The sequence below is a fragment of the Neodiprion lecontei genome, chromosome 5, assembly GCF_021901455.1.
Source record: "Neodiprion lecontei isolate iyNeoLeco1 chromosome 5, iyNeoLeco1.1, whole genome shotgun sequence".
NCBI lineage: Eukaryota > Metazoa > Arthropoda > Insecta > Hymenoptera > Diprionidae > Neodiprion > Neodiprion lecontei.
Window position 1 is genome coordinate 23,522,523 of NC_060264.1, and position 21,734 is coordinate 23,544,256.

The following is a 21,734-nucleotide window of genomic DNA, read 5'->3' on the forward strand; positions in this document are numbered from 1 at the left end:
TTACATGACTTCTTCGGTACATATTGCATAGGTATAATGTTTTATAAATTAAGCTTGGTCCTGTAGCAGATATTTGCAAAATACCTAACCCGTGCACAGTTGTGTTCATATCGTCGAGGACAATTAACCATGATCCTCGCGGGAAAGTGCGATTGACGGTGATTGCTGATACGTAACAACAACTGGATCACGGGCTATATATATGATCCGGATCCGCGATGCGACAAGACAACTACCTATTCAGGCGAGGGTGGTCCGGAACCAGCGAAGGGTGGTTTCAGACTCTATTGCTGGTACTTCTTACCCTGCACCCAGGCACACCGAGGCACACGAGGAAAGGAGAGAAGGCCAGAGAGAGCGAGAGAGAGAGAGAGAAAGAGCGGTCCCACGAAACCTTTTCGGAGGCTGAGGGCCGATAAAAAGCCCCGTCGTCGTCCTGGGGCCGCGCAGCAAAGCGAGATGGACAAAAAAAGTGAGTTGAAGGGGGCGAGGAGAGAGAGAGAGACGGATCGAAAGAGGGTAAGGGGGACGGAGCGAAGAGGCACCGAGCGGGGGCCGCGATGCCGGTGGCGGGCGGTGCGGCCACACGATGATTTGACTCTCCTCTACTTACACAGCTCCGTCGGCTCTATACGCTAACGCGGAGTCTATCCAGTGTCCTTGGTTTCTAGCACTGTGTGCAGTATCCACCAGTGCCGCGGCTCTGGTCTCTATAGCTTCGACTCTGACTTTGGCCTAGCCGGTTACCTACATACGTAGCGTGCACACGACAATGTATTCACGTAACGTGGGTATAACAGAAACGCCTAGGTTTGATGCGTGCCTGACTCTTGGCCGCAGCAGTGCCGTGCCGAACAGGGGTGAACGGAGGGTGCGCACGTCGGCATATCAGGCCTGCATATATGGCCGTGTAACCCGCGAGAGCTGAAAGCCGAGTGCCGAGTGCCAAGAGCCAGGGGCCAGGGCCGTATTCGCCGCGGCAACGGCCTCGTCACCGTCACCCTCCCCTTACGCCGCCGCCGTCTTCTCATAGTCCTACTCCTACTCCTACCCCTCGCCGCACCGCCCTTCTTCGATTCACGCGATGTATACCACGTCATCCGCTTTACTCCTCATGCAGGCTTACGCGTACCTGTAAAGGCAAAGGTATTCGATATCACGCGTATTACTTTGTTTTCTTCCTTTTTTTTTTTTTATTTGTTTTTCAAATCTCATCCGTCCTCAAGCCGAATGTCTATATCCACATATGTGCACTGATATACATCGTTAATTAATGCACGCGTATTATACAACTCCGTGACTTCTTTTTATAAAAATTCGAATCTGCGTTATAAAACCTGTGGCAGATTATCGCGTTGTATCGTGCATGAATTTAAGTATCGGTGGTGAAAGAAGTACCGACGATGAGCTTGTTCGTACGGTACCTTATTATACATATGCATATGTATACGTATCTACCTAAAACCTGTACCTATACCTATAATACAAACTTGGTGAAAGTATCACACGACGGTTCGCTGCTAATAAGGCACGTATATACGCGTATACCCAATTTATCCCTCGGTATATTTACACACGGTTTTACCCCGAATCCATTTCGTCAATCGGTTTCAAAAATTTTCACGCGCTGGCGTTCATCCGCAATTTTTGTATACACACCCAGCTTTCGTTGAAATGCTTGTCACATTGAAATGTTATATGCGCATTGTGTATAATAGGTATACGTGGAAATAGTAGACGTATTTAAAATTCACAATCGATAGTCCAAAGACTCCCTGCTTTTTCCGACTTGGATACGTAATACAATATTCCTCGTGATCGTGTGACGATCCTCGTATTATGAGTACCTACTACGCGTGTGTATCACATACGTTTAACGAATACAGGCATACGATATATTGGCTTTGTGTATATGCGACTGTGGCTAAAGGAGTTCTTTGTGCCCGGTTAAGGGTCACGTATAAACCAGCCCCCTTATCCGTGCTCCAAAACAATCCACACTCTGTGTAATACACATTATAGGTATGATATATAGGTATATCCATTCAATATTTACGGTATGATTTTACTCCCCCAAACATGTTTTTCACGACAAACATTTTGACTGCAAGAATGCTATTCGATGCGGCCGCCATGTGGCACGCCACAATCTGATGTTGTATATAGGATAGATCGGAGATACTAGTCAAGTATTTTTCACACATGATAGTAAGCTAAATCTTTGGTTAGAGGGTCGTCATCGTCGTCAAAACATTCGAAATTACACACCCGACGACGATTGCACGTTCCCTGTGGGTAGGTAAGTAGATAGATAGATAGATAGTTGGGTAGATAGGTAGGTACGGCTGCTACGACCCTGGCCTAGCTCCTAGCTCCTAGATCTCCCTCGAGTCCGTGATGCAGAGAGAACGAACGTAAACTCTAAAGCCTCGTCGTTGGCGCGTTGCGAAGCGTATAATACCGGCAAGCGGGCTGGCAACCATGAGCTCTCGACTAAGCTAGGCTAGACCAGGCCAGGCAAGGCTAGGCGTAGGGCCTGGCTGCCTCTGCCCGCTGCCCGTTGTGTGTAGAGAACGCCGCTCCGTTCTAGGGAGGTTGAGAGGACGGCGGAGGGGGGCCAAGACGGGGCTCCACGTGTCGCTGCGTCGCGGGGTGTTGACCCCAAATAGCTTTTTTAAAGTGACGTAACTTCGAAGGGTTGAGAAAGAGACTAGGAGTCGGTTCGTCGGCTCGTTGGTCGGTCGGTCGGTCGGTCGAGCGTCAAGCCGAGCCGCTCCAGGCAGTCAGTCGAGCAGTTTCCAAGCCCTTTGCTTTATGCACTACCGATGCCTACCGCCCAGCCCTGTTCTGCCCTGCCCTGCTGCCTTCCGCAGATCGCTGTTGCTTTCCTATTTTGTGGCCCCCTAAGTTGGCCAGCTCATCAGGTCCAACAACACTGCGGCTGAGAGTCGTCTCTAATACCAGGTATATGGTACGCACGATGAACGCAAGTTGTGACAAGGACAGGGAAATTCGAAGTGATCGGAAGGACAACGTCACCGGTCCGCGAGCCCTTGATACGATGTATTTCTATACGAAAGGTGTTGCCCGATTAATCGGAGAACGCTTTCGACTGTCACCTCTGTACCTTGTACATCCAATACCTTCCTATATCCGTGTCGTAGAGGTATTCGTCTCTGTGTCATCATTTTCATAGTGTTTGTAATTGGCTCGGGCGCCAGTTCTGGCATATATGTGCATATATCACACAAGCGGAAATCTATCGACTCCTCTGTCCTTTCATTCGGAACATACTTGGCCTGCGGGAACTTGTCGCGCCCATCTATTACGCGCATGGTCGTGTATACGCACTTGTTTCATGGTGTGCATGCCCTGACAGTCGAGTAGGGTATCATACAGAGTCGGACGCACACTATGACACACACGCGGCACACGTTGTGTACACACATACTCGGTGTATTGCTCAATTCGCTGGAGTTCCAATATCGTTGTCGGTCTCTTCGCATAGTTCGTGCCGTAGAGAATTGGTTGATGTTGTAAGGTACACACAGCTAGTAAAAGCAAGCGGCCCTGCGGGGTGCAACGACGACGGATGTACAGTCTGACACACAACACGTTTCACTATTTGCATTGCGTACCTGCGTTTTACATACATACCTATTACCTACCACGTACCCATTCAATACTGCACACGTTCAACCTCTCATTCCCTCGCAGACGCTCCAGACCCTTGCCATTGCCATCGCCCGATTAGGGGACGACATTTTTAGGGTACCTCACGTGGCATGTGTACAACAATAAATTTATATACACCTGTGTACAGTGTCACAATACCTTTGGACAGCAGGTTCACTTTAGAGCTGTTGCCGAGCCTAGCTCCCCTCGCTATCGCCCGAAATCCGCGTCCGGATCGTCTGTGAATGGAATTATAACAATTATCCGTCATTGTATGCATATCTAAAAAAAATAATTTCTCTTTTTACTCCGATATAGTTTTTTGTTGCATAAACGACATTCCTCTACGTTTGCAACGCGTAAAACGATTTATCGCAAATTGTGAAACAAATATGAAGGAAAAGGAACAGAATTTTTCATCACTCCCCTCGCTTCGCTCAGACATAAGCTTCGCACTTCTCGAAATCGCCAACTTTCGTCCCTTGCCACGCAATGTAGAGAATTTAGTCTTACCGTCGCCCTTGCTTTTGCCAGGATTTTTCACGTGGATGCTATACGTATACCAATATAGACCTGCGAACGGGATGCACTTGCATCGCAGCAGTGTGTACTGTACAGGCTGTAGGTACAGAACTAGCCCCGTGTTATCTTATCTCGACTGCTCCGGGCACGTAGCTCCACCCTAAGCGCGACGTTGATTTCCTATTTTCTTTTTAGCTGTATGCGTAATGCGCGATACGCTTACGGGTATGAAATCAGCGCGAGTCGAAATTTTATCCCTTATTCTTACCACGCAAGTACGGGGATACAAATTTATCACGCATACACCTAAACGAACTATTTTTAGGTTAGGTACGCCTAAAAGCGCGTGAACCGTGCTCTTATCAGTTAACCGCAAAGGAAATTTGAAACCGCTAAACGCCACACGGCCTTTTCGTTCGATAGTAAGTTCTGTATTGGTATATTACTAATTTATTTAATATTCTAGAGTCCGAAACTCTTTGCCTTGCCAGCGACTCAGTTATATCAAAATATAGGAAACTCGGTTGTGAAATTAGGTAATGTTTGATAAAAACTTGACTCAGTGTGTCTGGCGTCAATGACACATCAAGTTCCCTGACATTTACTCGGACTCGTTTAAACCTAACTTTACTAACGAACTCACTTTTTTCATGCAAATTAGTTAAAAATTATAGACACCCAATCACATGTCTTCATCGTAAGTTAAAACAGTCCAATGTTTTCTTTCAGTTCAATTTTAATTAAACTCAATTACCAAACATACCAATGAATTCTTCATCTTTAAGAAACTAACGGAAGATCAGGATTAGCCATTCTTTCTTAACATCAAGGCAGACACGTCAAACTAAGACTACTGACTGTATTCGCTACTTGTTTATAGTTTATAGAAATTTTACACGGTGCTCAACGTCGATTCGTCAATTCTCGACAGCTAGACACCCCGATTACTTGTATCCATATAACTATTGTTCCAAGTCCGAACAGTGATCCCGAAGATTTCCATCAACGTCTCGCGACTGCGGTAAAAATGGCGAGGTTGCCTCGATTTCGCACACGGAGGAATCAACGAACGGCTTGCCATCGTGGCGATATTGCAGCCAGTGAGGGGCGTCGATTAATCGGCAGGAAGCAAGGGTGCGGCTGGCCAGTCTCCACGATTCTCCTGACCGCAATAGCGCGTTGTACATTTATTACACGGCAGGCGTGTCACGCAGTGTCGCATGTGTACACTGACATACGTAGGTCAGAAGCGACGAGGACGAGAAGAGGACGACGGAAGATGGTCTGGCAGTCTGGGACCCGGCCACGGCCACGGTCCGCAGTCGAGGGCAATTAGGGGAGATTTTTTTGTCGGATAAAAGCTGGCCAACGTCCACCGTTCGAACACTGCCGCATAGCGCCGCATCTCCGGCCACAGCGCTGCAGTTTATACCGAGTACCGAGAAGGGTGCACCGGAGGTACAATCCGCTCTAAATGCGTGTACGTAGGTACGTACATACACACCTACGCGTGCACGTGTAGGTGTAGGTGGTGGGTAACCCGACAAGCCGCAACCACCGAATATTCCCAGGGTTACGCCGCCCGCTCTGCGCGATCGAGATATTTAAATTCAACTTCCTCTGCTACGCCCCCTTGCCCCCGAAACCCTTAATGGCGGGCTACTAATCGAGAGGAATTATACCAAAGGGCAAGGAGCACAAAGGGAGCAAAGAGCGTATGAGGGCGCAACGACAAGGACCCGGGGAACAGGATGCACGACTGCGACGTTTGCGTAGTTATCTTACGTAATATCGCACGCAATTGGTGAAATGGTCGTTGCAGGGAAAATAGATTCCGGCAATTTCGACGAAGAACGCGATCGACATTCGTTCGAAAGTTTGAAACCTTGTCGATTTGTTATGCGGACATTGGGGCGTTTCAGAAAATAATTATTTACGATTTTCAAAGACTTTGTCCAAAGATGAGCGTTCCACGTTATGTGTGAAATCGCGCTAATTTGATATTTCACTTTTGTTGAATTTCTGAAGAAACACGTAGCACTTCGATTATTATTTCTTTCCTGACATTTATATTCAACCCAAAGATTACGATCTATAACACAACGATATATCAATCGGGAATCTTATTCTCCTAGATTAAAAATTCATATTCAATTATAACTATTTTACAAGATGGAATTAATAATGAAAAAATCGTCAGATACACTTCTCAAACATCAACTGGAGACTTTATATTACAAGTGTGGGTCTTCTGTGTGACGTAAATTGATATTGTGATTGATGAAGGCGATGAAAAATAAAAAATTTTACTCGCGATTCTTTATAATGGGAATAATCAACCGAGCGCGATCTTCCGCATAACGTAGAACGTTCATCCTTCGAAAAAAACTTTCTTTTAGCCTAATCAAACTTTTTAGAAGGTGCCATGGTAAAAACTCGCTAATTAGTTGTTTCTGAAACACCCTGGTATACGTGTTTGCGACTACCGAAGTCATACAGCGAAGTAAAAGAGACTTTTTCTAATAAAAATTCTCGTGTCTTCTTCCAATACTCGGACATATACTTTTGACGATGTTTGTTAGAAAAATCAGAAGAAAAGAAAAACTGATATTTTCACAGCGAACGATATTATAAAACGTGCAATTTATCCAGTTAAATATATTACCTTTTCCTATTTTTACTTATAAATCGAAAAATTGCCAGACACCAAGGGAATTTGTCTTACGTAAAGTCTCTCCGCGTGCCAAGTAGATACGACGGTCTTGCGTTATACGTCACAGTTTCTCCTATACCCAGAAATTGATCTCGACGTTTCACCCCACACGGAATGTTTTCATAAAAATTTACCACCTGCGGCATCGTCGAAGGTTCCAGTTGTCACAGCGGTGCTTATAAAATTGCGTAAAATATATTTCGGCAATGCCTTGTGACCTATCTCGCAGTAACACGCGGCATTGATGGCTGTATATAAGTTTCGATAAGGGTTGGAAACGAAGGAGAAAAAAATAATTCCAGGCTTCTCGTGCGTTCAATGCAAGCCTGATGTAATTTCATGCCGTCAGGGTGCCATTGAAAGGGTAATGTTCATGCTGTCCCATAAGAAAATTGTCAAGTTAGACCTTCGCCGTTACATTATACAAAGAAAATTACATCCAGAAAGTCAGTTGATCAGCTGTACATTGCTATTGGCAGAAGGAATAAGTAAATAAATAAAACTGAGAGGACGTCGGAGCTCGACTATCCCTCGCAAGAGAGCCTTGGGGCTTAGAGAGTCGATCTTGCGGAGCAAGTTGAGCAGACCTCGCGTTTCCTGATATTTCCCATGGGCGGCGACGAGGATATTCAAATTTAACTTCCTTCCAGAAATAAAGCCCTGTGCCTCGGGGAGCGTGGTCGTGGTATACGAGAAGGCGTTTAGAGCCGGGCGTTCGGAGGAACGAGCGAGTTGTAAGCAAGGGGATTCGGGAAGGTCGTCGGGTCTCGAGTTCCTTCACAGCCCCTAACAGGTGGTTACTATCTCTGTTTGAAAAATAAAAATTCCACTCGAGACGCGCGCACGATAGAAAGATAGTTGTACCCAATATCTCCATAACTGCACGCCACCCCGGGTGAAACTCGACGAGTAGCTGGAGCTCGTAGTTCGTAGACCCGTGACCATGCAGAGACCTTTACGGGTGGGTATAAAGCGTCTTTCCTCCCTCCCTCCCTCCCTCCCTCCCTGTACTCCTACACCCGCGTGCGTCAGGTCTCCCTTTCTTAGTTCTTGGTTCTTCTTACAACCGTTCCGTGCATGCCGACGACCGTCGACTACGGAGAGCTAGGCAGCAGGCGGCTCTCTCTTCTCTCCCCTATCGCGCCGTGTATAACCAGAAACTTGGGTCTCACAATCAGGACCGGAGGGGCGCGTCCCTCGGCTGCGTGCCTCTCCCCTACCCCGCCCCCGCAGCAGACCCGTCTTACCATCCCCTGTAGGGTTCCTTGAACCCCGAAGGACAATGACCTTGCGCCTGCCGCCGTGCCGCTGCTGCTGCTGCTGCCGCTGCTGCTTTTGCTGCTGCGGTCTAACGCTGCACCAGCACCGCCACTAACTCGCCTGTGTTTGTGTTGGTATTGTGTCCGTAAGAGTTATACCTGCCTACGGATGCACGATACCTGTGCGAGCACGCCGAGAGGTGACGTTTCCAAACTATTGTGTATCTGGGTAATTCCGTGCGACCTAACCGTAGGTAAGAGATGGCCTACGGTACTGTACCGTGTTGGATTATTTGAGAATCACCCTAATGCCCGGATTGAACAATTGTTGCTGTTGAATGAAAGCAGCGTTTGAATACAAATGATGGAAAAAAAAATTCGCTCGAAATGACAATTTTTTGTCAATGTTATAATCGTTTAATCTGTGATTTCAGAATTGTCCTTTTCACAATCACCTGTCGTGACGTGTGTGCCCGTGTGCACTTGCGCGGTATCTAATCGCTATTGTATATACACACACACACATATATATACACACACGATATGTAGTATTTATATCTTGGAACCGAGAGTAACGCCCACCCTTATCTTGATCTATCAATTCACTAGAGGCCCCCAGTTAGATGTACTTGTAACGTTGCTGCAGAGGGTTACTCACTTCTTCGTACGTATAATAAACTTGACGTTGCACTGTTTTATTCGCCTGTGGAGACGGGTAAAGAGAGGGAAAAACCCACGGCAGGGTCGCATTGCGTAGTCAATCATGGGGGCATGGCGTAGACGCTCAAACGTATTACGTACAATGCGTGTATGCATCTGTCGTATTGTTTATCACGTCACTTGAATTTTCCGACTGTTGCCTGGAGCAGCGTGTTGTTGTATGCGTATTCGATGAACGGAGTGTGGTGGATAGGGGCGCGTTCAATAATGATTAAACTGCAAACTCGGCGGAATACGAGGCAGTGCAGAGGGAGAAAGGAATCGAAGGGAAACCAAATTTAGGAGGTGGTGTGTACAAGACACGTGTGTCAGATAAACCTCCATACGTGTATTGAAACTTGGGCTGTAAATCGCAACATTGCACAAATATCGCTCATCCTTTTCTAGTGCCTGAAGCTGCAGATTTTCATATGCTAACCCAGAAATTAATTCAACGATCATCGTCGCAACATTTCTGACGAAAATGATATTTCTAGCTTATTAGCGACTTTTCCAATGACTTGATGGAAATGTATGAGTACGGTTATCGGTTATCTTTCTGTATTCTTGTTTCAAGCTAGTCTTGACCGTGCAACGAGTGGCAAAAGTCGAGTATTGAAGAATGACGAAAAAAAAGAAAGAGACAGATGGATACATAAATTATTCATACTACTATAAAAGATTAGATTTCCTTTGCGTTGCAGGTTGAAATCATCAATACAAACCAGGAAACTATAAGAACAGAGAAAAACAAACAAAAAACAAAATGAAATAGAAAGAAGAGGGGATAGGGGGTAGAGAAAGTTGACGAGTATACGAATTAATGTGCGCATTACATACTCACTTAACCTTCCCCTCTTTTGAAATTATAGACGAAACAACCTGTTGCACACTCGCAGCCCAAATGTACGAGCACATGCAGATGTGTACCTGCTGTTTCACGACAACAATAGCAGGAGCGTTCCATGATACTGTTCTACACATACGTGTAACAGGTGTAATATACTGATTTGCATACATAAAAAAAAAGCTAACACAGGTATAATGATGTTTCCGCACGGTACACGCGACTAATTCAATGGGTAGCAATAATTTTATACGAAGGGCGGTACCGTCCGTCGGCCACTCGATTCATTATACTGTTATAATACAGGAACTGAACCCTCCGTCCCCACTGTGTACACTTTAGTGCTAAGCGGAAATTTCCATCTTCCATAACTGTCTAATATTAAAGAATTATTTACAAAGAATCAGCAAAAGATTTCGATCAAAAATCTATTGGAGTATGAAATACATGTAGTGAATTTTTTCGAAATTTTTTGATGAAGGATTCTCTGTAAAATAACATCCGAGCACTAGTGTGTAGCACACAGTGGGAACCGTTTATCTGTGGTACATGTATAAATGCGTGGAAGTTTTGGCAATGTTTAAAACGAATTTTTGTAAACAGATAAAAAAATGTGTTTCTTCCGCCTTAGCAAAAGTTAATAAGCCCGTGATACCCTAGTGAAAATAATTTATACGTCAAACTACATTAAAAGGCAGTTGGTTGAAAATTGTGGGAAATACTCGAAAATCATAGGAAATCGTCGAAAAGCGAACAACGTTGTGGAAAATCGTTAAAAATCGTAGTATATTTCATAGAACATTACTAATTTCTGCGAAAAATTATAAAAATCTACAATTTTCTGTGAAAGATAAGAAGACTGATCTTCTATTCTTCCGATCGTGAGTATGATCTGGAAGGATTTAGAAAATCTGTCGTATATTATATTTTTGAACTCACTTTATCTCAATAATTGAGTCTTATCAAAGACTTAACATTTGTTACTTCACCAAACCAAGAAATCCACAATATTTTACAACAAATTATATCCATTTCCACCGTTGATATAAGAAAAACAATCGCGTAAACGCGAGCGATTCTAACACAAACTTATCTATTAAAAATGACGATAATCTACAAAAAATTCTATTCCAAAACCACGAAAGTGTCCGTAATTCACTAATTAATCGTAGGCTTAATTCGTAGTTAGGCGTAAAAATTATTTCCACCAGGGATACGCTTGTACAAGGATCTTTCAAGACCACAATTTTTAGTACGTACGTCTCTAATGCAGGATCAAAACCCACATAGATATGCGTATAATAGCGTTATATTCGTTAGCTTACACTCGTGTAGAGAGACATTTAGTACGGGGACGCAAACAAGGGTGTCGAGGTACCGGAAGAATGAGTCCGACAATCGGTCCCTTCCCGATCACCCCGGATGGGATAAGGTGTAGGTGCACGTAGACGTATTCCGTATACGAAGCAATGGTGCAACCGCTACACGTAGCTGTACGTTCATAGATGCCGCGTATAGCGTATGCGTGTGACGTGCGTGTACCTGCCGTGATATCCCGTCTACTCGTCGTCACGCATCACCCGGTCGAGAGGGGTGGGATAAAGTAACCCCGGTGGAGACCGGTGCACACGAAGGCTTAGAATATGCCTACATAATAGCATAACATGGTCTCGTGGGTCGGTCACAACGCGATCGTGATCGTCTCCCGTGACGCTGGGCTACCCCTTTTCTCTCCTCGCCTGATGCACAGGTGTTTGTCTCGCAGCGTAGGTTGGGATTTTCAGCCCCAACCGCGTGCACAGGCACGTTTAACGAGTCCATTACTCCAAGTTTCATGCTTAGGGGAGGGATGGGTGACGAACGTGGACGTCGAAGAGAGAATGCTAGATGATCACACAGGTGTATTGGATGACGGCGCAGATATAGACAAATAGATTCGCTGTTGGTTATCTAGCTTATGGCGAAATAGCTAACGGACAGGTGCGAACCTTCGTCCGTAGTCTGTGGATATATTATGGTCTCCCTGCATGCATGCGTCGACAAAGCACAAATGCGCAATGGAAGGAGTGAGAGGATCGAAAACCACAATGGCACTTGACTGCTCCAAAGGGTTTAAAAGCTTCGCGCGAGACCGTCGCGGACTGGAATGCGCACCAAACTTTCGTATACGTTATATACGTAGGGTAATCGTACGTAGGGTAAAGTAGGCTATACCGTACAACCTGCAGTTAAATCCTACCGCTATATAGGAAATACATCACTTGTCCTATCATTTACTGTAGAGTGGTACGATATAGCCTGCTTCCTCCTACATCGTGGTTTACGCGCGAGGAGATCGATAGATAGATAGATAGATGAATAGATAGATGGACGGATAGACTTGTACTTTTTATTATTTTGTCCAAACCGGTGTTGGGTGAAAAATGGCGAGCATTATAAACAACGAAACTAAAACTGAGCTAACAACTCAAGACAAGGTATGGTCGGAAACTTTGGAGACGACACAGAGCATTTCAACTAGCCGCATGTTAACGAAATTTTGGAGCGACTTGATTTCCTCGATTGGTATCACACGTGGTGCTCCTTGCCAAAGCTGCGAAAGTGGAACCAGTGATGAGCGATCTGTATAAGAGGACTAAGGAGTTTTGAAATGAAAAAAATTCACTTTTTTTTAATTGTCCACAACAAGATCTGGAGTGAATATAAAACTTTTTCTTTATAGCGACCATAGCTAAAAATTAAACGGTAAGAACTTTCCCGCGATACGATATGAATATAGTTTCTAAGTACACCCAGCGAGGTTGATTCTGTCACTGTCAGCTGTAATTTCCCATCAGACCGCGTAATATAAAACCACCTAATAGGTGACAAATATAACCTTGTTGAATGTACGTGCAATACGGCATATCTACCTCAAACATACACGTACATCTTACATAATAGGTATATGAAGAAGAAGATGTTGAACAAGAAGAAGAAGAAGAAGAAGAACAAGAAGGCGAAGAGTAGAGGGTGGGTGTCGGAATGTCAAGCGCAGCTACCGCGCTGCTCTGTGGGATATACCGCATGTAAATGATACGCGCATATGCGGGGGGTACTAAACTCGTGCATACGCACCGCTAGGTGTAGGTGTACGCATATACGAGACGAGAGCGTTTGTATAATAATATAGTATATATTGTGATTTCAGTTGTATCCAATAATCGAACGCCGGTACAAATATACATAAGCAAAACATCGTAAAAGGGTTGTTGGACCCAGACCGCACCGACAGTACGTGGGTAACGCGAAAATGGATGAAGAACATTGCAGCCATTGTGGCAAAATTCTGCATGTGGTTGTTGATTCGGGTAAGACAAGGGTCGTGTAGACATGTCGGATGTTAAACTGAATCAGGTTCCGAGATAAGACAAGGTAAGGGGAAATTCCTCCCGCAGTTATTCTATTCGGTAGTAAGTTTGCAAATGCGTATCGTTGTTACGCCCATTTCATAAGCAAGCGATAGCGCGAAAAATAAATTTCGATAACGTAAAGAATAGGATGTATATATAGTATAAAGATACACAAAGATTCAGGCACATCACGCTCCGACAATTATCGTAAAAATGAATGGATTGTATGTAAAAGGTATGTATATATAGTTTATACCTGGCACAGAGGCGTGTACGCACCACACTCGGAATGAATGAAAATTGTAGAATGGGCGGCGCGTCCTCGAACACACCTGTCAATATAGCAGGCTTTACAGTGCTCAGGCCAGGTAATTTTGGGGGAAATAGAGGAAAGTTTTGTGAAAATAATGGGGTATTAAGTTTCCAATATTTTTTTCACAGTACTGACCAAATAGAGCAAAATTAGATACACGCTGGAGTGTCCGTTATTTTGGTCGCTTTGGAACTTTTTCGATTGCACCACGAAAGTATGTTCATTTTGTAACAGAAAAAATTTCCTGTAAATTTATAAATTTTCAGATAATATTAACACGTACCGGGAAGCGATTGAAATTTTGAATGCAAAATACATTGGGATGTTCGATTTTTTTTAATTATTTATTTTTTCGTAAACTAAAATGGATTGAAAAGATCAATTTGATGTGATGCTTTAGAACAACGTTTATATTTCCAATTAAATGTAGTTAGAAATTAATTGGAATAATTTGGGATGAGCGCACATATTCCGTAGATAACTACACTCAATTAAACCGTAAAAATTATGGTTTTGTGAAATATAAGAGTTTTATTTTTTTTTGTTCCTACGTTGACTTGGAAGTATGAACATTATTCGCAAGCATCAAACTGATTTTTTCAGTCCATTTTAATTTATAAAAAAAAGTAACTCACTGTGCAAAGATATGGGAGTTTCAGGGGAAAATTGACTGTGTTTTAAGAAACATTTTGGGAAAACCTTCGATTTAAGAGTGCTTATAATAGAAGAAAAAATAATAGGTTACTTTTAGGGACCCACTGTGCAGTTTGATACAGGTATAGACGATGTCAATACGCGGAGAATGAATTTTCCAAACCAAATTGTCAGAAAAAACAAATTTTTCACACTTCTTATATATTATAATATATATATTACATATATTACGTATACGTAATAAGTACCCTGCAAAATGTGTAAGAAAAAAATAACACCGTACATGTTTGTATAAAATTCAGCCGCATAGCGTGACACCGACGCGATACGATTCGGACCAGCTGGTGTGTTCATCGGGCAGAAATGTCACGGAGGTATATATATATATATATACCCTGACCCGTGCTGGTCGCGTTATGCAGCAGGGAGGAAGGAATTAGGCAACAGGACGAGGAGTCGAGATTGCATCGCATCGCATCGCATCGCATCGCATCGCACTTACGCCCCCCGCTGTTTCCTGCTTCCTTTCACCTTTGGGAACTCACAGCGCGGGGCAAGTTACCCGGCCTCGGCCTGCAGCCAGCCCTTTCCCTACAAGTTATATTTACACTACTTGTAGGCATGATATACCTAAACAGGTGGATACGTGGATGAATTAACAAGCGCGAAATTCTCCTCCATTATTATTACATCCATCTATTCCTCACACGAAGCGCACTAACAATAAGATGATTGAAGGGTGCGTTGGTCGATTTCGACGTTCGCGTATATATCTCCAAGTGTCTAAGTCCACGTACCGAAAACGTGAAAAAGGGCTTAACATCGCGATTCTCTATGCAATTTTAAACAAAAACACACAAACGCATTTTCATTTGACGCAGAAATAAAGAAATGGCATGGCACGATTTTTAGTAATTTACTATTTCGTAGAATCCGTGCCATTTCTGTATTTCTGCGTCAAGTGAAAATGCGTTGGTGTGTTTTTGTTCAGAATTGTGTATAGAACGGGACTATTGAATCCTTTTTCACATTTGAGATACGTGGAATTTGAGGGGCGGGATAGAAGTTCCGAATTTGAAAAGCTTTGAAAGCGCCTAATTCCGAATTATTTGGTAGCGAAATTTAAAGCAAAGAAATCAAACTTTTACGAAACAACGTTTCGAATGGTCGGAAATACGACGTCTCGAAGCTCCGAAATGCAAGATTTCGAAAATTCAAGTTGCGATAGAGCAGAATTCGGAAAAGTAAAATTTCGCTAAAGCAAAATTCCGAAATATAAAGCTTCGACAGAGTAAAATGCCGAAACTTTTAAATATACTTACGCAGCGTAATTCACTCAACGAGTGGATGTAAAAAATAAAAGTATCGAAAATCAAAAACAAAGAAGGATCAAAATGGTGAAAATTCACCAAACCAGAAATTCACCGATCTAAAAGTCTTCGATCGTTCGGAATTTCGATGCTCAAAATCTTTAAACTTTCACTTTCGAAACTTTGACTTGTCGGAGTTACGCCCTTTCGAAACTTTGAGCGTCGAGTTCCGGGACATTCGAAACTTTGACGTTTCGTCAAAGTTCGATTTCTTTACTCTTAAGTTTCTCCACAAGAAAATCGGAATTTGGCACTTTCGGAACTTCAACCCCGCCCCGTAGTACACGATACAAGTTACAAAACCTGGCACTACAATACGACGGACGCGCACACCCTGACACACAACGACACGTATACCCACCCGTACCCAGATGGTAATGTACCGACCCGAGTAGGCAAGTGTATTATACGTAGTTGTTCGTTGGTATGTACGTACCTTATAGATATACAGACGTGGCGCGGAGCTGCACGCGTGTAGGAGACTGAAGATGTGTACAATACGGGACGCGCCTCGTGCCACGGCGTGCGGTGCTAAAGTGGGTTGCTTGGTACCCCTGGCCGTTCAACGACCCCGTCGAACGAACGAACCGCCGCGCCGCGGTGTCTCTTTCCATCTCAGAGAATCGGTGTCGGAGTCAGAGTCCGAGTCAGAGTCAGAGTCAGAGTCGATTGCCTGCTCCGTGCGGCCTGCAGCTCCTGCGTCTTTGGATCCGAAGCATGGTGCCCATCGCCACCTTTATATATTCCTCGAAACTCTTATGCCCTGTATGACGGTGAAAACCCGCGCCACACGTGACACCTATCCGTATTTTGGACCATCATCCGCCCGACGACGCCCCTGCAGCTAACCCATTTATTCGGTCGTTTTATAGCTCGACGATGCGTTTCCCTCTCTTCTTCTTCGTTCTTCGTCTTTGTACTGTTTGGATACATTGCACTCACGAATTGCAGGCGGCTTGCTATTTCGTTACTCAGGAATTTTAAACCTACTCTAACGCAGCGAGTAACGAACCCCTCTGCCCAATATTGACGGATTTAGCAATCGACAATCATGCGAGTGATCGTTAACCACTGCAGGGCGCATTGAATTTTACATACTTTCGATGCATATTATACTTGTGAATTTTCTACGGTTTTCATCGGAAAGATTATTTGCTCGATATTCGGTGTACACTTATTTACAACCCTTATTAAAAACTTTATACACCAATGGGGATATTATAGCAGTGAAAAAGAGAATCCAGCGTTTCCCTACAATGTTTGAGTAAATGATAAACCTGAGGAAAAGAAAATATCCATCAATCGGAATAAACGAATTATACGTTCGTGAGTTAGTGAGTCAAAATAGTGGCTATAATACGTTTCTCTCTTTAACTTCCTGTTTATATATTTTTACAGAAAAGAGGAAGTTGTTGCAATTACTCCGAAAATGAAAAGTTGAGTTTTCACTAAATCTCGACGTCTCGAGATCTAGAAAATTACCTTCGACCATTTTCGAATGGACGTCTGTGTGCATGTGTGTATCGATGCGTGTGCGTGATCAATTTTTTTGTCTAACGATATCTCGAGAATAAGTTACTGGATTTCAATGATTTTGGTCTCAATCGACGCGGCTATTCCAAACTTAGAGCTGATTAGATTTTGGCGTTGATCGGTCGAGTACTTTTTAAATTATTTGAATAACAAGATTCTAAGAAGTCAAATAAAAATTATGATATCTTGAGAATTGATTTTTTGGGTCGGTAATCACGAACGTGAGGTCAAATTTTCGATATTCAAAATGGTGAAATAAAAATCTGAAAAGATTCCAATTTTAGTAGAAATTAGTAGGCGGTGATGTTTGGGACACTGATAACGAATCCTAGATCAGACTTCCAAAATTTGTAATGGTGGATTCATTAAAGTGGTGTAAAATAAAAAAAATCTTCATATTTTCATGTAATATGGTATTCGAGAGCTTTTAAATCGTTAATCACGAATCTGAATTCGTACTTTGAAATTCGAATTGACCATTATAATTAATATTATTTTTTTTCTGTGAACTTAGAACCTGCAATGTGTGAGAACGGGATGTTGGGGGGCTGGCTCATGGCCAGCCTAAAGCCGCTTGTTGTTAAGTGTAAATCCAGATCAACAGAAACTCTCCCGCTGCTTGCATTCGCGAAATTATCTATGAAAATCCCCAAATGATTTTTACAACAGATGTTCTTTCCCTTGCTAACCGCTGTGCGGCCAGTTCGTAACTGATCAGCTTTTACTTATTGTGAGCCTGAATTGGAACGAGTGATATTAATCATCTATATGTATAAGCAGATGAAGATATTCCTAGGAGTGCTCGATAGAAAAGTTTACATAGGATTGATTCAAGCCGGGGTCTACGGAAAGAATTATCATGGATAGATTTGTTTCGGTCGGACGAACCGACGGATTGGCGGAGGATAACGGTCGCGGTCGCGTTTTCTGGTCATTTCCTGGGCAGATCGAGTTCCGCTTGATCGCCATGTATACACATTTCGAACGAACAAACGGACGGTTGGCCGCGTTTCGTTATGTTCCGTTCACTCTCGTCATCTTCAGTTACTCCGTCGTTTCTAAATTCGCGCGATTCAGCGTGACGCAACTTATGTAGGAGATAATCGAAAAAACGGGGTGCAGGATTTCAACAACAGCGATAACCAGGCTATCCGAAGCTGCAACTCCGCGATCCATCGAGGTGTAATAGGTGTACCTACGCGAGGAGCGAGCTGCGAAGACGTATAGAGAAAGTAGTAGGTAGGTAGGTAGTGTAGGCCCACCAAGGAATTTCAAATAAATTTAAAACCGTTATTATGCCCTCTCGTAGTCGTCGTCGTCGACGTCGTTGGATAGAATTCGTGGAGCCACACAAAATCTCGAAGCATAAGTGTGGGATCTTTTCTCAACCATGCTCGATCAAGCCCGAATCGGATCCAGCTGCAGTGTTGTACTTCATTAAATGTATCTGTAACGCCCGGTTCAGAGGGGTTACCCCGGCCTAACGATGACGGAGGCGATACGGAAATTCAGTTAAAAATAACAATTCTTTCCACTGGTTATTTTATTCAAGTTTTTCTATTAAAAAAAAAAAATTTAATCGTTTGAATTCAGGTGTCATGAAACAGGAAAGTACATCACTAAAATATCACGCCATTCCCCTTACAATAAACCTAAAACTAGGTTTTATCGCAAGTCGTGGTGAAAATTTAAAAGAAAGATAGTGCTATGTAAGTAATGAAACGAAATGAAATTAAAAAAATAGAGAAGAAATAATATTTATCAACATTTTAAATCCAAACCTTATATTTTTAACAGTAACTGTGTGACCCATGAGACTTGTACATGAATATTCTTAACTGTGTATGGGCATCAGGATTCGGGCAAAAGTCTAAGGACTATCGCCTAGCGACTAGTAGGCTGAAAAGCTAATTAGCTAGGTATCAGCAACTGATAGGCATTGTGAAGATAAAAACAAAACTCCTAATGATTCGCTTTTTAAAATTCTTCAACGGAACTTCCTTGATATCGCGAGGTAGTTTATCGAAGGTTTTTAACCCCAACATAATCGTAACGCAACTCCCTAACGCTAGTTCTTCTTAAGGGGCAATTTCATAGCTTTGTTGGTGGTAGTACGCGTACTGCATTCGGTATACCTGATATCCCATAGTAATAGTAATTATTACTATAGATTAGTGCTGTGCGATTAAACGATTGATCGAAGTTGCCTCATAATAAATCTGCAGGTCAATCGGTATATGGAATCGAAGCCGCCGATTAATCGATAAATTAAAAAAACGACTGATCAAAAAACTAAATTAATCGATTAATCCAAAAAACGATTAATCGAAGCTGTCGATTAATCGCACAACACTACTATATTGTAAATAGTAATTATACGGAACAGTCGTTATGTTATTCAAGAGTTGCAGTCCGATGACCCTTTTTAACGGTAGAATGGAAAGCACATCTGTGTGCATGAAAGTCAAAGATACTTTTTCATCCTAAATGCTGTATTTTTAAAACGTTTTGAGTACCTATTCTTTTCACTGCAATGACCGAGGCAATATTCAGAATTCGAATAAAACTTAAGAGGAAGTCGTAACTCGAATCGGCTCAGGTTGGGCGACTGCGGGCCGCCGTTCCAGGCTTCCTAACAGGGTCAAGGGGGTTAAACACGATTAAGCAACTCGCCGAACTACGCGTTCTACATATATATATATACACATATATCTTACACTCATACCACGGACTGACTCGTGATTACTGATTATACATCGGAAACGCAAGTTCCGTCGTCCGAGGGCCGAGCCAACCGATCCTAAGCTTCCTGTTTTCCAATAACAGAGTAATTTTTTCGTCATTTTCTTCGCGTGGATTAGACATATCTCGCCCGTTTCCAAGTACCTGCTCAATACTACGTGTTCGTCGAGTCAAACCGTATTTAATTTGCCTGAACGCTGTTTCTCGTGAAATTCTCACACGGGGAATATTACGATATTACAATGATGAACAATTGCACCATGCTATCGCTATTCAGCACGATTAATTACGGCAAGACGTAGTTCAACGCTGCATGCCTGCTACGGGGTGTCAAGTCATTCACTCTCTCTCTCTCTCTCTCTCTCTCTCTCTCTCTCTCTCTCTCTCTCTCTCTCTCTCTCTCTCTGTCTCTCTCTCTCTCTCTCTCTCTCTCTCTCTCTCTCTCTCTCTCTGCAACACCAATTCGAAGTTGCCCGACATGATTCACGCATCGCGTATTGAGAAAAACTGTACAAAACACCTGTGGTGCAGTTCGACCGAGTGATAAGGGACACACACACACACGCGCGCGCGCACCTAGCATTACGTCAAGTTTCCACACTATACCAAACCGACATTGTTCAAATGTCTTCCGGTCTCTAAGGATCTCCGTTAGAGTTGGCCGCGGGTATTTTCTCTCTTTTTTCCTCTTCTCCGTTCCCTCTTCGACTCAACGTCGTTCTTGTAATATTGTATTATATACCGCAGAGTGAATAAGGCAGAAATGCGGGCTGTGAACCGAGCCTAACGCTCCCCTCGCGAGAGATAGTGGCGTGTCGACGAGAGAGTGGTTCGTGTGCTCCTTAAAGTGCATTGCCTTTACAGTCCTGTCCCCGTTACACCCCCGTGCCAGAAGACTGAATCGTGCAGTGCTGTACTCTCCGCATGTGTACGTTCAGCGAGCATGCACGTATACCTATACAGTTAACGTTACACCCAATCCGACGACGTCAATTTCATACCTATACGCAGTATGCTCAACGTGGTGTTGACGTCATCATCGTCCAGGGTTCATGTTCCAAAATCAGCGCAAGATGTACAGTATGCACGTTTTACACAGGGTGGCGATCAATTGGCTCGAACAAAGTCACTCACTTTTTCTTTTCTCGGTTTTCTCAGTTTACCGGACTGCCGCCTGCACCCCAAGATGTGTTTCTCGATGAGGATGAAGTTGGTAACGTTACTGTAGCGATGCATGTTTAGGAAAAATCGTTACTTCGCACCTTCAGGGATATCTGAAATTAAGTAAACCGTGATAAATACAATATACTCATATTTTGCAAAGCCAAAGCTCCTTGAAAGTCATTATAATATTGCGCGGTAATGATTTTTTTCCTGATGTTGAGTTACGGTAACGTTAACGTTACTAACTTCAGCCTCATGATTTCTCGTAGGTGTATAACTTGGACAGAACGGATGTATACCAGTTATACGATTCGATTTTGTCTAACATATATCGACGCAAACGGAGGAAAAAATAATATCACATTGATATCAGGTACGACGAAATGATGACAACGCGAGGCTGAATACGATTAGAGGAGGGAACGTAGTAGAGGTAGAGAAAAAAAAACCACGTCCGTCCTACAGCCCCGTCGTCGTGCCTTTTACGTACAGGTGTATAATAGGATATCTTACACCGCAGGTCTCTCTGCAAAGTTTGCTTTCCGGTATTACGAGACTTGGATATCAGATTATCCACTCCGTCATCCCTTCTCCTCATATTTTTGCGAATCCCGCATGTATGAATGATGCAAACGTGGCAGCAGCGCTCCACGCGGTTCAACCCGCGAAATTAAAAGTCCCGCAATACTTGTCAATTTCTTCCAGGGGGAAATACTAACGTGTAAGCATATACCGAGTGCGAGCGATGTGTCGAGGAGGAGAGAAATTAACGGTTCCATGAGGACTTGCGCGTCCGCTACGCATGTACGTATACATGCATACCGACCAAGTAGTTCTTCTATGAAGACAAC